The 14,190-nt window shown below is 33.1% G+C and overlaps 1 protein-coding gene across 5 annotated transcripts in view; it reads right to left on the bottom strand.

The window, feature by feature from the left end:
* The window catches only part of JMJD1C (jumonji domain containing 1C), a 380,729-nt gene that overhangs the window by 265,523 nt on the left and 101,016 nt on the right, over positions 1 to 14,190 (bottom strand). The gene's annotated exons all lie outside the window — the stretch shown is intronic.

The following is a 14,190-nucleotide window of genomic DNA, read 5'->3' as shown; positions in this document are numbered from 1 at the left end:
TCCTAAATACATGGTATTAAGAAATAGATTCAGCTCTGTTAAGTAACATTTTTAAAAGGACATATAGTAGGTTGATATGTGTAGATTTTTAAGAATGGGTTTCCTTAGCAATGTTATGAAATAGAGACACAATCTCATATTGTAGGAAAATTTTATGTAAATGGTAGCAACTACTGGGAAGGAGAAAATCTTATAAAACAGTTGGCTAAACTCCATTCTGTTGGAAAACAGCTCCTCACAGCTGTCTTATGATCTTTTCTTTTTTTCCTGCTTTGCTAGAAGGAAATCTTACCAAAAAAAAAAGAAAAAAAGATTATCAGGAGGTGAGACAATGGCAGATTATCTGATGTGACATAAAAAATGCTAAAAAATCTAAATGAAGCTATTCTTTTAACTTCAGCAAGTATTTAAATTTTTCCCTCTTAAATCAGATTAAAAAGCAAATAGAAGACAGTCACAAATTTTGGGGACAAACATTAGAGGATTTCAAAATTACAGTGACAAATTATACATCAATGAAGAAAAATAAAAAGGTGATTTGATTCTATCCAAATCGGAAAGAGAAACAGAGTAAAGGGTGATCAATAAATACTGAAAAAGATTGATAAGTACACACTTTTACGAAGATATCTGGCTTTCTTAAAATGTGAGCTGAACACTATATATTCTTCTAAAATTGTTAAGAAAATGTTATCTATTTAATTTTCTTGAATTTTTTTTTTTAATCTTAAGAAACATACTGACTTTTATTTTCTGATTTAGAAATTTCAGTTTAGAGAGATCAAGTCTAACCAGACACAAATCTAGAGTTTTTTCTTCACGGCTTCCTATGGCTCTTATAATGTGAGCACCCTGCCCAAAAAATGAGTGTGTTTCTAGTATTTAGAGATACAAAGAAAGCATTTTGTATCTAATTTAAAAGAATCATTCCAATAATGAAAGACAAAAGACCAGCTGTGTTGGATGAATTGAAAAACAACAGTTTAGTCTTCCCATAAAAGCTTTAAGAACGCATTTGATTAGATGCAGTTTTCCCTGCTGTTGCCCACTCTACAACCTAATCCCTTCTTTACAACTCCATTCACTGGTTCTGAAAATGAGTAAATATAACACTATAGGTATGAGTAAGATTATGGTTACTTACCAAATCTCACCTAAGATCATAATTTTTTTTCATATAAAGTGACTTCATTACAACTTTACTATCAGTATGTAATATTACAAATAATATTAACAGATAAGAACACTTCAGTAGAATTTTATATAGATGTTAGTACCTATCTGTATATTTTAAAAAGCCATCAATTTGCAGCAAAACAGACACACAGACATAATAGCAGTAGACTCATAGACACCAAGAAGGGACTAGCAGTTACCAAATGGGAACGGTTGGGGAGAGTAGTGGGGGAGAAGGGGATTAAGAGGCAGAACAATTCAAAATCACAGTATAGGTTGGTCACGGGGATGGTAGTACAGCATGGAGAATATAACTAATGACTCTATAACATCTTACTATGTTGATGGACAGTGACCACACTGGAGGGAGGGAGTACTTGATAATACATGTGAATGCTGAACCACTGTTTTGTATATCTGAAACCATCATAAGATTGTATATCAATGATACTTTAATGAAAAAACCCCCATTACTTTACTAAAATAAATAACCTTTACTACCTAATAAATTTTTTTATGATAACTATATTGTACACTTAAAACCAACACAATAACTGTATGCCAGCTATACTTCAATTAAAAAAAAACCCTTATATGTGACTTTTATCAGAACACACCAACATGAAAGGTTACAGTAATGTGATAACATGACTGGAGAAATAATTACCTACATTTAAAAATTGTTTATGGACATATAATCAACATAATATTGTACTAGTTTCAGGTATACAATATAATGATCTGACATTTATATACAAGGTTCATCACCATAAGTGTAATTACCATCTGTCACCATAGAAGTTATTATGATATTATTGACTATATTCCCTATGCTGTACTTTTCATCCTTGTGACTTCTTTTAAAACTGGAGGTTTAAACCTCTTGACCCCTTCACCTGTTTTACCTATCCCCCACTCTCCTCCCATCTCAGACAACTACCAGCTCTCTGTATTTATAAATCTGTTTGTTTTTTGTTTATACATTTGTTTTGTTTTTTAGTTTCCACATAGAAGTAAAATAATGGTATTTGTCTTTCTCTAATTTCACTTAGCATAATACCCTCTAGGTCTATCCATGTTGTCACAAATGCAAAGATTTCATTCTTTTTTATGATTCAGTAATATTCCATTGTGTGTGTGTGTGTGTGTGTGTGTGTGTGTGTGCGCGCGTGCGTGCGCATACATACGTATCTTCTTTATCCATTCATCTGTTGATGTACACTTAGGTTGCTTCCATGTCTTGGCTATTGCAAATAATGCTGTAATAAACATAGGGATGCATATACTGTTTCCTTGAAAGCTTATATATATATATATATACACACACAAACACCTGAAACTGGCTTTCACTTGCAGTGCAATCAGTAATAGCCATTAGTTTGCTTCATGTGGATTTAGCAGAACTATAGCAGAGATGTTTGATTTTTAAAGTTTTAGTTTAGCATAGTTTTTCTTGGCTATTCTTGATACTGAATCTGTAACTTTAAAAACACTTTTTTTTAAGGTGATATATATATAACTGTATACCACACTTAACTACAAATAATAAATCTTTACATACCTAATTCAGTATATAAACCTAAGACATATATAACTTAGAACACTATAAAATGTAACTATATTCCTTAAACTTTTCTCAAAAAATTGTTTTCCCCACATCTCACAGAAAGAAAGGCAACTGCAATGTCCAATGAAACAGTAACACCTGCAGGAAAAGATCCAGTCTGTCAACTACTGGTACTTCCAATTCATGATGAGATTCTCAAATATCAAGCACTCCTTTTCCCCCTTCCTGTACACTCAGTCAATGAAATTGAAGAAAACACACCTTAGAGTGTTCATGCTTAACTCCCACAACTATAAAGCTGAACCTCTCTCACCCTCTAAAAAATACTGTCCTTCAGGGAACAGGCTTTAACACATTCATGTGCTTCTTGCTCCTAGCTAGGAGTTCCAGATAGGATAACTGCTCTGTGATACATTTAACCTTTATAAAAAGGTTTATATTTTTACAAAATGCTTCCAATGAAATAAGAACTAAGATGTTTACAACTAAATAACACTAAAATAAGAGACACCTGCAATGTTTAAACTACATGAGGAAGAATATGACAAAGGAAAAATATATAACATATGAAAATGCTTACTGATAATTAATTTGATAGGCAAAAACACTGCAAATAATGAAGTAGAATATTATTTACACAACAATCAGAATTTTCTCTAAAAATTTATTTTTAAAATAAGTGGACATTTAAAAATTACCTGGACTGTAACTCACGATTTAGAAAAAATAATCTACTTCGTTTTGTTGATATTTTTCAAAAGTGTTCTTAATATTTTAAAAAGCTTTTGATATTGAAAAGTTTAAAATTTCTTTGGCAAGTCACTAAACCATTAAAAGCCTGTCATTTAAAGGGAAAACTATCTAGTTGGCTGATCATACTGTGCTGGCAATTTCTCAAACATCTGCTAAAGGTCAGATTACATTTTATGGAACCAATCAATGGAACTATACAATTCTCCTAGCACTTTAAGAAGCTAAACAAAAACACTATTTTACATAGTAATTAAATAAAACCTTACCTTTGTAATAAATGGTAGTGAAGTCTATCCCTTTCTCATTACAGAATTCATACCCTTAAAAAAGACTACAAAATTCTATTTGTACTTTATTCTAAAATTATGTTTATTATGTTCATGAAATGTGCACATAAAATCCTTCCATGTGAAAAAAAATACATAATCGATTTTTTGAATTTCTCAGCCCAAAAAAGTGCTATATGTTCAAATGAATTTTTAGAATAATTTTGACACAAAAATTATATAGTATGACTTTTTTTATGAGTCAAAAATGTTAATAGGTCACTTAACTCAATGAGAATAATTCATTTTATAACTAATTCACTTTAGATGACTGAGCTTACAAGAAGCTATACCATTAAAACTAAACTTTTCATAAGAACACTGGGATTTTTCTATGATCATAGAGACTAATGTCACCTATTTTGAAAAAATTTTGAGCCTAATCATCTTGAAAACATTCCATACATTACAACTCTGTGAACTTGTTCAATTATTTAAACAAGTAATGAAACACAAGTTTACCACAGAATTATATTAAATACTACAAGAAGCATTTTCAATGTACATATATAGATGAAGATTTACTTTATTGGAACTTCTGTATTTTAAGACAGAGATATTAAAGCTAAACTTTGAAGTTTAAGTATTTTTCTCTTCAAAGTACCACCCTATCTGTTAAATACCTGAAGTGCTGCCAAAGTTCTGACAAATATATTGTAGCTATGAAATGACCGGTAAACATTAAAAATATGCCCTTTTATATAAGCTTACCCAATTATGAATGGAGAGTTTTAAATCTTAGATAAAAACACTTTTCCAAAGGCCCTCAGAAAATCAGTGAGCAAAATTTAAATGATCAAGGGACTGTTTGAAGCTTTTTTCAGTTTAATGTTGACATTTTTATGTAGCATAGGAAACTCATCTCCTTTAAAAATGTTAAAGCTACTAAGAAATGGATGGATTATATAAAACCCTATCTGTGATCATGTTTTACACACACACACACACACACACACACACACACACACTAAAGAACTACCAACACATAGATATAAATCATTTCCTTCCAAACAATGAAAAATAGAGAACTTACTTCAAATGAGACTGTTAAGAAAAGTTGGGTCCTGAATATTAGTTAGTCATAAAAAAGAAATAAATCTTGCCATTTGTAAAAAAAAAAAAAATGGATGGACCTAGAGATTATTTACACACAGTGAAATAAGACAGGCAAAGAAATATACATACCATGACTTTTTTTTTGCAGAATCTTAAAAAGCAAAAGAACAAAACAGAAATAAACTTACAGACAGAGAAAAGACTGGTGGTTACCAAGGGGGAGAGGATGGGGTGGGTGGGTATAATAGGTGAAGGGAATAAAGATGTATACAATCTCAATTATTACATAAATTACACATGGGGATAAAAATACAGTGCAAAAATATAGCCAATAATACTGGAATAGACAAGATAATAACTACACTTACTAAGGTGAACTTTTAATAATGTAGGTAACTGTCAAATCACTGTGGTATACTTGAAATCAATATAACATTGCATATCAACTATAGTTAGAAAAATAAAAGTTGGGTCCCAAACAATCCAATCCTTCAGTAAGAAAACTGAAATAAGACAGGTTGTCAAGTTAGAACCACATCATTTTCCTGTGTAATGCAATTTTTTAATTTTTTAATTAACTCAACTATTTAATTATAAATTTGTTCTAATAACCTTCATTACCGTATAAAGGCTTACAATTTGATTTTAAAGGAAGACTAAGATTGTGACTATGTTAAATATCTTCTAAGAATATTATCATCATAGAAAGATAATGAGTTGCCAGGTAATACTAATGCCACTGGTCTGGGACTACACAGAAAATTACCATACTGAAGGATTCCTGTAACATGCACCCTCACAAAATATCTAATCTATCCTGCATACAGTTTCAAATTAATCTCCCTTTAACAACACTTCACCGAACAGTTGTTCAGAGATCTCTCCGTGATTTGCCACTGCCAAAAGCATTAACATCCAAATTTATTAGGACTAGTATTGAAGGTATTAAAAGAAATAAAACCATTAGACTGTTAGACTTACTTTTCTTTGATGGTTCAAGGAAAATTATGTCTACATATTTTTTAAAGCCATGCTAAAACCATTCAGTATTTGCTATGTACTTAAGTATCATACACTGCCAAGAACTGAGTAACAAAGAATAAAAGCTACCTCTGCCTAGAAGACATATACGTAAACAAGCAATCAAAATACCATGTAGGAATTTCTGCTTCCTGTATAATTCATACCACCACTACCTGTGACAGTTAAAAATCTACATGAAATACATATCAAGTTTGGGTTTGTTTTTTTTTTAAAGCCAAGGGCTAACAAGACAGAGAGGAATTACTGAGCCAAGAATCTGAAGAGATGAAAAATCTGGAGATAAATAAGCAAAAAACACTGTCAGCAACTTTTGTCCTGAGGTTGAAAGGCCAAGCAATACACAAAATGCAAACTTAACTGGTGGTCCCCCAAGCTACATCTAACAGATTTGGGAAGCCCAAATGTAGGGCCCACCAAAGGGAAGGACCATGGCAACCCCTCTTTACTGAGTTAGACCTCTCAGAGTTCTATATCCTAGGAGCAAGAGTGACCCAGAATTAAATAACCTCTTACATCATCTAAAGTCCAGCTTTGATTAATCATAGTGGCTCAGAAAATCTCAAATCACACTTAGAATAAAATAGTTAACAAGACTACTTCTGTTATCAGGCACCTGGATAAATCAAATACAAATACATATAATCATAAGACCAATTCTACCATAAAATATTTTTTTAAGAGAAATGAAAGCATATTTAAATAGCAAATTCATTTTTAACATGAAAAACTGGAAACAACTCTGCTGTCCATCAACTAGTGGATGGACAAGCAAATTGTGGTGCATCTATATAATGGAATACTATTCAGTTATATATATGAAGAAATGAATTACTAATCCATGCAACAACTTGGATATACCTCAAAATAATTATACTGAGTAAAAGAAGACACACACAAAAAGAACATATACTATATGATTACATTTATACAGAATTCTGGAACATGCAAACTAATTTATAGTAACAAAAAGCAGATCAGATGTTGCTTGAGATTGTGAGGAGGGGTGGCAGGGAGGGCAGGGAATACAAATAGATCCCACAAAACTTTGGGGATTAAGAGATGAGTCTATTTTCTTGATTATGTTGGTTTTACCTTGGTTTTATGTATGTTTACATGTCATTTAAATGTGTAGTTTATTGTATGTCAGTTATACCTCAAAGCTGCTGAACATTCTTAGACAAGAATAAGTACAAACCAAAAAAATGTGTTACTATATTTCTGAAAATAAGATTGATCTTAATTGTATTTTAAAGAGGATGATTTAAGAAGAGTAGGAAAATGGATGTACTAGAGAAAGGTAAATCGGAAGGATAAAAAAAAGAATGTTCACCCAATCTAAATGAAGAAAAGAATACAAAATAAAAATGTTTTTACACATATTTTTATTCATACTAATGAGAAAAGATGGGGAAAAGCAACATAAAAAGCATTTAAGTTCTAAGAATTGAACAACACAGAGGGGAAATACTCTAACCTAGTCAGAGATGCCGATTCAAGTCCACATAAACCATGTCCAGATAATCCACGCTGAATTCTATCAAAAACATTGGTCTGATTATTTTTCTATTTAAGTAATTTAACAATTAGGATTATTTAAATTTTGCTTTGTCTTTTGACCCCATTCTTAAACTCTCAGTGTCACCTTTTTCTAAAATACCACTTTAAGTGATTATAGACATCTGTTCAATCTCTTGATGGTTTCTTCTAATACTCTAAATTACTTTAGGCTGGCATTCAAGATCCTCTATCAGCTCATCTTCATACTTTTATAGCCTTATCACCCCTTGACAAACTTTCCAGTTAGGCCAAGTAATCTATTTTTAGCATTAAAAACGGTCTTTCCTCTTCTTACCTCTGCCTGTGGCTCTCAAACACCAATTTCCTAAAACATCCTGCCACACTGCTCCTCATACCAATATTATATCTTTGGAATATCAATTAAAATCCCATATCCTCTGTGACACACTCAGCTGAGACAGAAATATTTGTCTATACCTCTGAACATTTGATTTCAACTCTTTCCACTTGGCATAAATAATTTCCTGACCTGAATAGTCTTCACATATAAATTACCTTTAATCATTCAACTGCAGTGATAACTTAACACTTATTATTGTCCATAATGCCTTTCATAAGATTCAGTTTTCTTCGTGCCAATATATAACACATTGCTATTTTAGTCAGATTCACTTTCATTCAGCAAAATGAACAAAATCCCCTGCTTAACAGTTGCTAGCTTTAGTTTAATATTAAATTATTCCAGAAAAGAAAGAGACTTTTAATAAACTGAAAAATTGAAAACTGTAGAACATTTTTTCCACTTGGCCTTCTAAACATCACTTTCTCCTGGTTTTCCTTACCTCCCTGGTTGTTTAAACATTACTCCAGGGGTCAATCCTTAGATGTCTCTATCTACACTCACTCTCTACAATAACTTAGTATCCACTTCAACAGCTTCAAATGCTGTCTTTCATCTTGAATACTCCCAGATTCTCCAGTCTGGACCTCTCTTCTTGAACTAATAGATATGACAGTTTAACCAAGGCTTACTTCACTTAAATGCTAATATCTCTGTCTTGACTTATCTTTTTCTTTTCAAACTTGATGTATCTAAAACTCAAATTTGTGATCCCCAGCACCCCACCACCACCACCACCAAGCTCTCCCACCATCAATCCCTACTGGAGAAAATGACAGCTCCATCTTTCCAGTTGCTAGAGTCCAACATCTTAGATCTGACCTCTAACTCCTCTTTCTTTCATATCATAAGCAGTTCAACAACCCATCCTTATCAATTTTCTGTTTGAAATAAATGTGGAGTCTGAGCATTTCTCACTACCTCTATCTAGCACTGAGAACTGCCTCCTAACTGCTCTCCCTGTTTCTGTTCTTGCCCACATATCCCAACAGTCACCTCTCAACAAAGCAGGCAGAGTGATCCTTTTAACACCACATCACTTTTGCCCTCCCATATAACTCAGATCCTCTCAATAACCTATAAGGTCCTTCACAAACTGCCTCCTGTACCCTTATGCTCTTATTTCCTCCAACTCTTCCACTTTTCATTCAGCCTGCCATATTACCTTCACTGCTCTTCAAATATGCTTGGCTTGTCCTGGTCTCAGGAACTATGTGCTTGCTCTTTGTATGCGTGGGGTACTTCTACTGAGACATCTGCATAGCTGGATACTTTTTTTCTTAAGTCTTCCTCAAATCACCTTCTCAGAGCGACATTCCCTGGCTATCTTATCTGAAATGTCACCTCCACCTCCTCAACTTCCATACTTCATTTTCTTTTCAAGCATTTATCTTACATACGACTTGGCAATACTTATTTATGGTCTTTATCTTTTGTCTCTCCTTTAGTAAACTAATTTCTATAAGGCAAGATTTTAGTCTATTTTGTTAACTACTGTATCCCCACTGCCTGGTATATACAAGGCATGCAATAAGTATTTGTTGAATGGGCTTTAACTTTAGTATTCCCCTTTCCCTGTATTCAATCTTTAATTGCTACCCAACACCTGTCAAAGACAAGCAGACAATTGACATTTGAAGAAAATAGTATAGCAAATGGTCTTCAGTTACCATGAGATAAATTATTCACCCTTTAACTATGCATTCAAAACTCCATCATTTTATAAAGCTGGATCTTTAAATCGTCTTTTATTCTGCAGAATTAACAGTAAGTTGTGGTGTAATGGTTCTACCCTGGCCCTTACTGAGAATTATTTTTTAAAAGCCATATGAAAAACACCTCTACAGAAACAACAAAATTGTTATAAATTACTCGTTCCATTATGACAAATGCTATTAAATAAAAATAACTTTTTAAACTCGTTATAGAGCCAAGAAAAATCATTCTTTAAAAACATGTTCATTATTTATCAAATAATGACAATTTCTAGCCTACAATATATCCCTGACTCTCCTTATCTCCAGACACATAACAAATTTCAGAGTTATATTCAACAATTACCATTAATTCATATCTCTAAGTTTTGGAGAATATTTATACTGAACCCATCTCAGTTTACATATATTTTTTAATGTCCTATTTGTTTTGTCAATCTTACTGATAGTTATCTTTAATAAGAGCCACCTCAAATTATTTTATTTAGGTAAATAGAGAAATATACTGTATAAATCTCTGATGCTATCACATATATTAATCAAAGTATAAATTATAAAAATTACTTGTATGCCATGAAAATCACTTCAATGACAAATATACTGTAATCTGCTAGTCTAATTAAAGGAATGAAATGCAATGATTTCACCTTAGGTGACAGTGAGATATGAAAGCAATCTACAATGTACAAAGAGAAATATGGGTGCCATTATAGAGAAAGAATAAGAATTAGTGATGAAATCTTAAAGACAACTACTGCTTATTTATTCACACCAATAAGAAAGCATAAGTAGACAATTACAAATAACTAACCAAGTATTCACTTTTGCCATTATAATACCTCATATGATTCTAATTACAGTTGATTCTTGAACAATACAGGTGAAGGGCACCAACCTCCACACAGTCAAAAAATCTGTGAATAAACTGATTTCCCCAAAACTTTACCAATAGCCTACTGATAACATTAAGTCGATTAACATATTTTGTGTGATATATGTAATATATAGTACAATAAAGTTAGAGAAAAAATTTTCTAATTGCCACATTTCTCCAAAAAATTTTCCAATCTATTTATTGAAAAAAATCCAGTGGACTCACACAGTCAAACCCATGTTGCTCAATTCAGGGTCTGTAAAAAAGTTTCTACTTATTAAAGTTAAAATGCATTTTATGAGGATCCACCAAATAGACGCAGCTTCTACAGTTTCTAAGGTTTATCACTCACCACACCAGTGACCAACTAACTCTCAGAAAGACCAGAACCACTGGATTACTGCCACTCTGTTGGTGTATCTTTTAATTCAAGCTATCTTTCTTGAAGACTGAGCCTTGAAGTTACTGTCCTTTATAATCTATAGTAGTGCTATAGTCTACTGTAGTCCCCAGAACACAGCTGCACGCTTTAGTAAAGGGAATATAAAAGGCACTGTGATAAAAACATAATTTCATTTAATTCTTACAGTAACACTTCTAGGTAAAATATTCCCTACTTATATACATCAGAAAATGAAGAGGGGTTGAATCATTTTCAAAGATACACAGGTAATAGTTATGAGGAAAGCCTGCTCCAAGTTACCTTACTCACGGAGGAGGGAAAGTGGGTGGGATCAGGAAATACTTCCTGCAAGAGCTGCACCTTAAGAGGACAGTAGAAATCAACCAAAAAGTAGGAAAAAAAACCAAGGGATTAGCAAGCAAAAAGGGCCAAACACCTGAAGATAAAGTGTAAAACAGTACTACATGTGCTGAAAAACTAAAAAGTTCTCAAATCCATGGGTTCAGGAGACCCTCCTTTTGTGTATGGTTTAAACAGAATCCTGGCAAGTCACCTCATTCGGTAACTCTTAAAGGGTTCCTTCAACTCTTACTACTGAGAGGCAGAATAACACGAAAAAAAATTGAACTCGAGTTACAGGAGCTGGGTTCAAAAACTTGTCATAACTTAAACAAGTATGACCTTAAGCAATTTCCCAAGCCTCTATATTCCTCAGCTGCCACATTTGTAAAACTGAAGTAACATCAATAATTAACTCATAAAGTTAATATGAGGATGAAATAATATATGTAAAATGCTTAAAATTAAGATAATGCCTGGCACATACCAAGGGCTATGAAAATAGAAACTAGTAGTATTACACTATGAACCCACCAGTCCTCCCTTCCCTCTGCCTCAGATTTTTAGGTCTTTCAGTCATCCTGTTTTACATTCTCTCCTACTCCTTTTCTTCAGTTTCACTTATAAGTTCTTTTTTCAGTTTTCCTTTTGCAAGCATCACCCAATGTTCAATAAAACATGAGACAGTTGTTGACTCAAAAAGTTAACTCCAACATATGCTGGTAGTGGAGAAAAACCTGTCTTTTGCCCCTTTTGTATATTACCCTCAATTCTCTTCTTTTGGTTTTATTCTTATTATTTAATCTCTTTCAGTTTTTGGCCCCAGTTATTCTGTAGAGTCAGTCATCTTTAATAAATATCTCTGTTGTTTTGCTCCTCTGATTCCTCCTCCTCTCACTGTTACAGTGTTGGCATTTTTGAAGCGGGGGACCTAGGAGAATAAATTTTATCCAACATTTAATATATTCAATAATATTTATCTAGTACCTGTTATTTGCTAAGCACTGCTCTGGGGCTATATGTTTAAGATGATACACATACATAAGGGTGACTGGTCAAGGTAATTGGTGAAATCAACAAGAAACAATCATGTTTGATAAACGATATATAGAAAATACTCCAAAATACCGTCCAGAGATAGAGGGAGGCTGATCTAGTAGAAAGCTAGGTTTTCCCATTATAAGTTAAAAATCACAATGAACAAGTCCAGAAACACAGTATCCTGGATGGCCAGGGAGAAAAAGTAAACAATGATTGGAGATACTATAAAGTTTCTGACTCTGGACCTGCTATAAAAGTTCCTCACAGTTCTTTCAGTATTTAGCACATAACAATTAGATATTAAGTCACTCTTAATAAACCTAGGATACCAGAGAAGTTACAAAATAGTTGAAACTACATTATATGCACATACATAAAGAAAGTTTTGGATATACAAATGTGTGTATATGTGTGTGTTCTCATATTCTTTTGGATTTTTACTTGATTTGCCTCCATGAGTCATTAAAATTTCTACAAAGAGGAGACTTGTTAGTTCATTATATTCTCTACAACTTCTAGCAACTCAGTAGAATGTTATACATAGTGTAGATAAAATTAATGCCCTGTAATTAAAAAATGTAACCAATAAGAAAATGAAGAGAAGGAAACATGGCATAAAAATTTCTACTTTCATGCCAAACATATTCTTGCCCCCAAGGCAATATTCACATTATTCCGTTCTCTGGAATGTAATCTCTTCATCAAATACAAGTAATCCCTATCCTTTTAATCCAGCTTCTCCATGAGGCCTATCACAGAAAGTATGATGACACACTTTCATAACGCCCCTTCTTTTCATTTCTATAGCACTTAGCATTACAATATAATTAATCCTTAATTGTTGAGTGGGTTTTTTTCCTTCCTAATATCAAATACATGGTGTATTTTCCAAAACCACTTTTCCAACAATCTGATATTAATGGGTATCCTGCAATTCATTCTGACTCTGTCACTACTGGAGTTCACATTGGACAGGTTTAAGGGCTTAGTCCCACAAGACTGCTGTCACTTCAGTCATCTGTCAAAAGTATGGATGCACTAGTACTTTTGACTAACAAGTTATAAATTGGGGGTTCCCATGACCCCATTCTCTCAGGACTGCTGATTACCTATAATTATTAACAAAACTCTACCTAACTATAACCAGCTTATCATAAAGGATATAACTGAGAGCCAAATGGAAGAGATACATAGGGCAAGGTGAGTGGGAGATGGCACTGCCATGCCTTCCATGGGTGTACTACCCTCCCAGCACCTTGATGCTGCTCATCAACTCAGAAGCTCTCCAAACTTCACTGGTTTTGGAGTTTCGAATGAAAGCTTCATTACACAGGCATGATTGTGGCCATTGGTGATTAACTCATCTTCAGCTCCTTTCACCTCTCCAAATGTTGAGGGTGCGGAGTTGAAAGTTCAATGCTTCTAATTAAGGCTTAGTCTTTGTGGTGAACAGCCCAAACCTGAAGCTATCCAGGGGCTCATAAGAGGTCACCTCATTAGAACGAAAGATGCCCCACCAGTCTTATCATCAATTGAAATTCCAAGAGTTTTAGGAGCTCTGTGTCATGAACCAGCAACTTATAGCAAATATGTATTTACTAAATCACAACTGTTTACTGTAGCATAAAGCAACAGTCAAGTATGTTAATCATCTCCCTCCACTAGAAGTATAAATTCCTCGAGAGTGGGTTACTTTTTAAATTTTGGATTGGCCAACACTGATAATGACTTAATAGATACTTGGTATTTATTCATTCTACAAAACTTCCTAAGAGACAGTGCATTAACATAACTGACTGGATTTCAGATTTCATATATAAATATTACAAAGTTCTCTTTTATTGACATTAGGTATTTCATTATAAAGGAATGAATCTCAAAGAATAAGAGCTAAATTTCAGAAGATTCTATGACTTCTCTTTGTATTTCAGTTAATTAAACAAATATTTATTGAATATCCATTACCTGATAAGCAATT

Source organism: Manis javanica, chromosome 7 (assembly GCF_040802235.1).
Source record: "Manis javanica isolate MJ-LG chromosome 7, MJ_LKY, whole genome shotgun sequence".
Lineage (NCBI taxonomy): Eukaryota > Metazoa > Chordata > Mammalia > Pholidota > Manidae > Manis > Manis javanica.
Note: the sequence above shows the minus strand (reverse complement) of the source record. Positions and strands in the feature narration are given on the sequence as shown.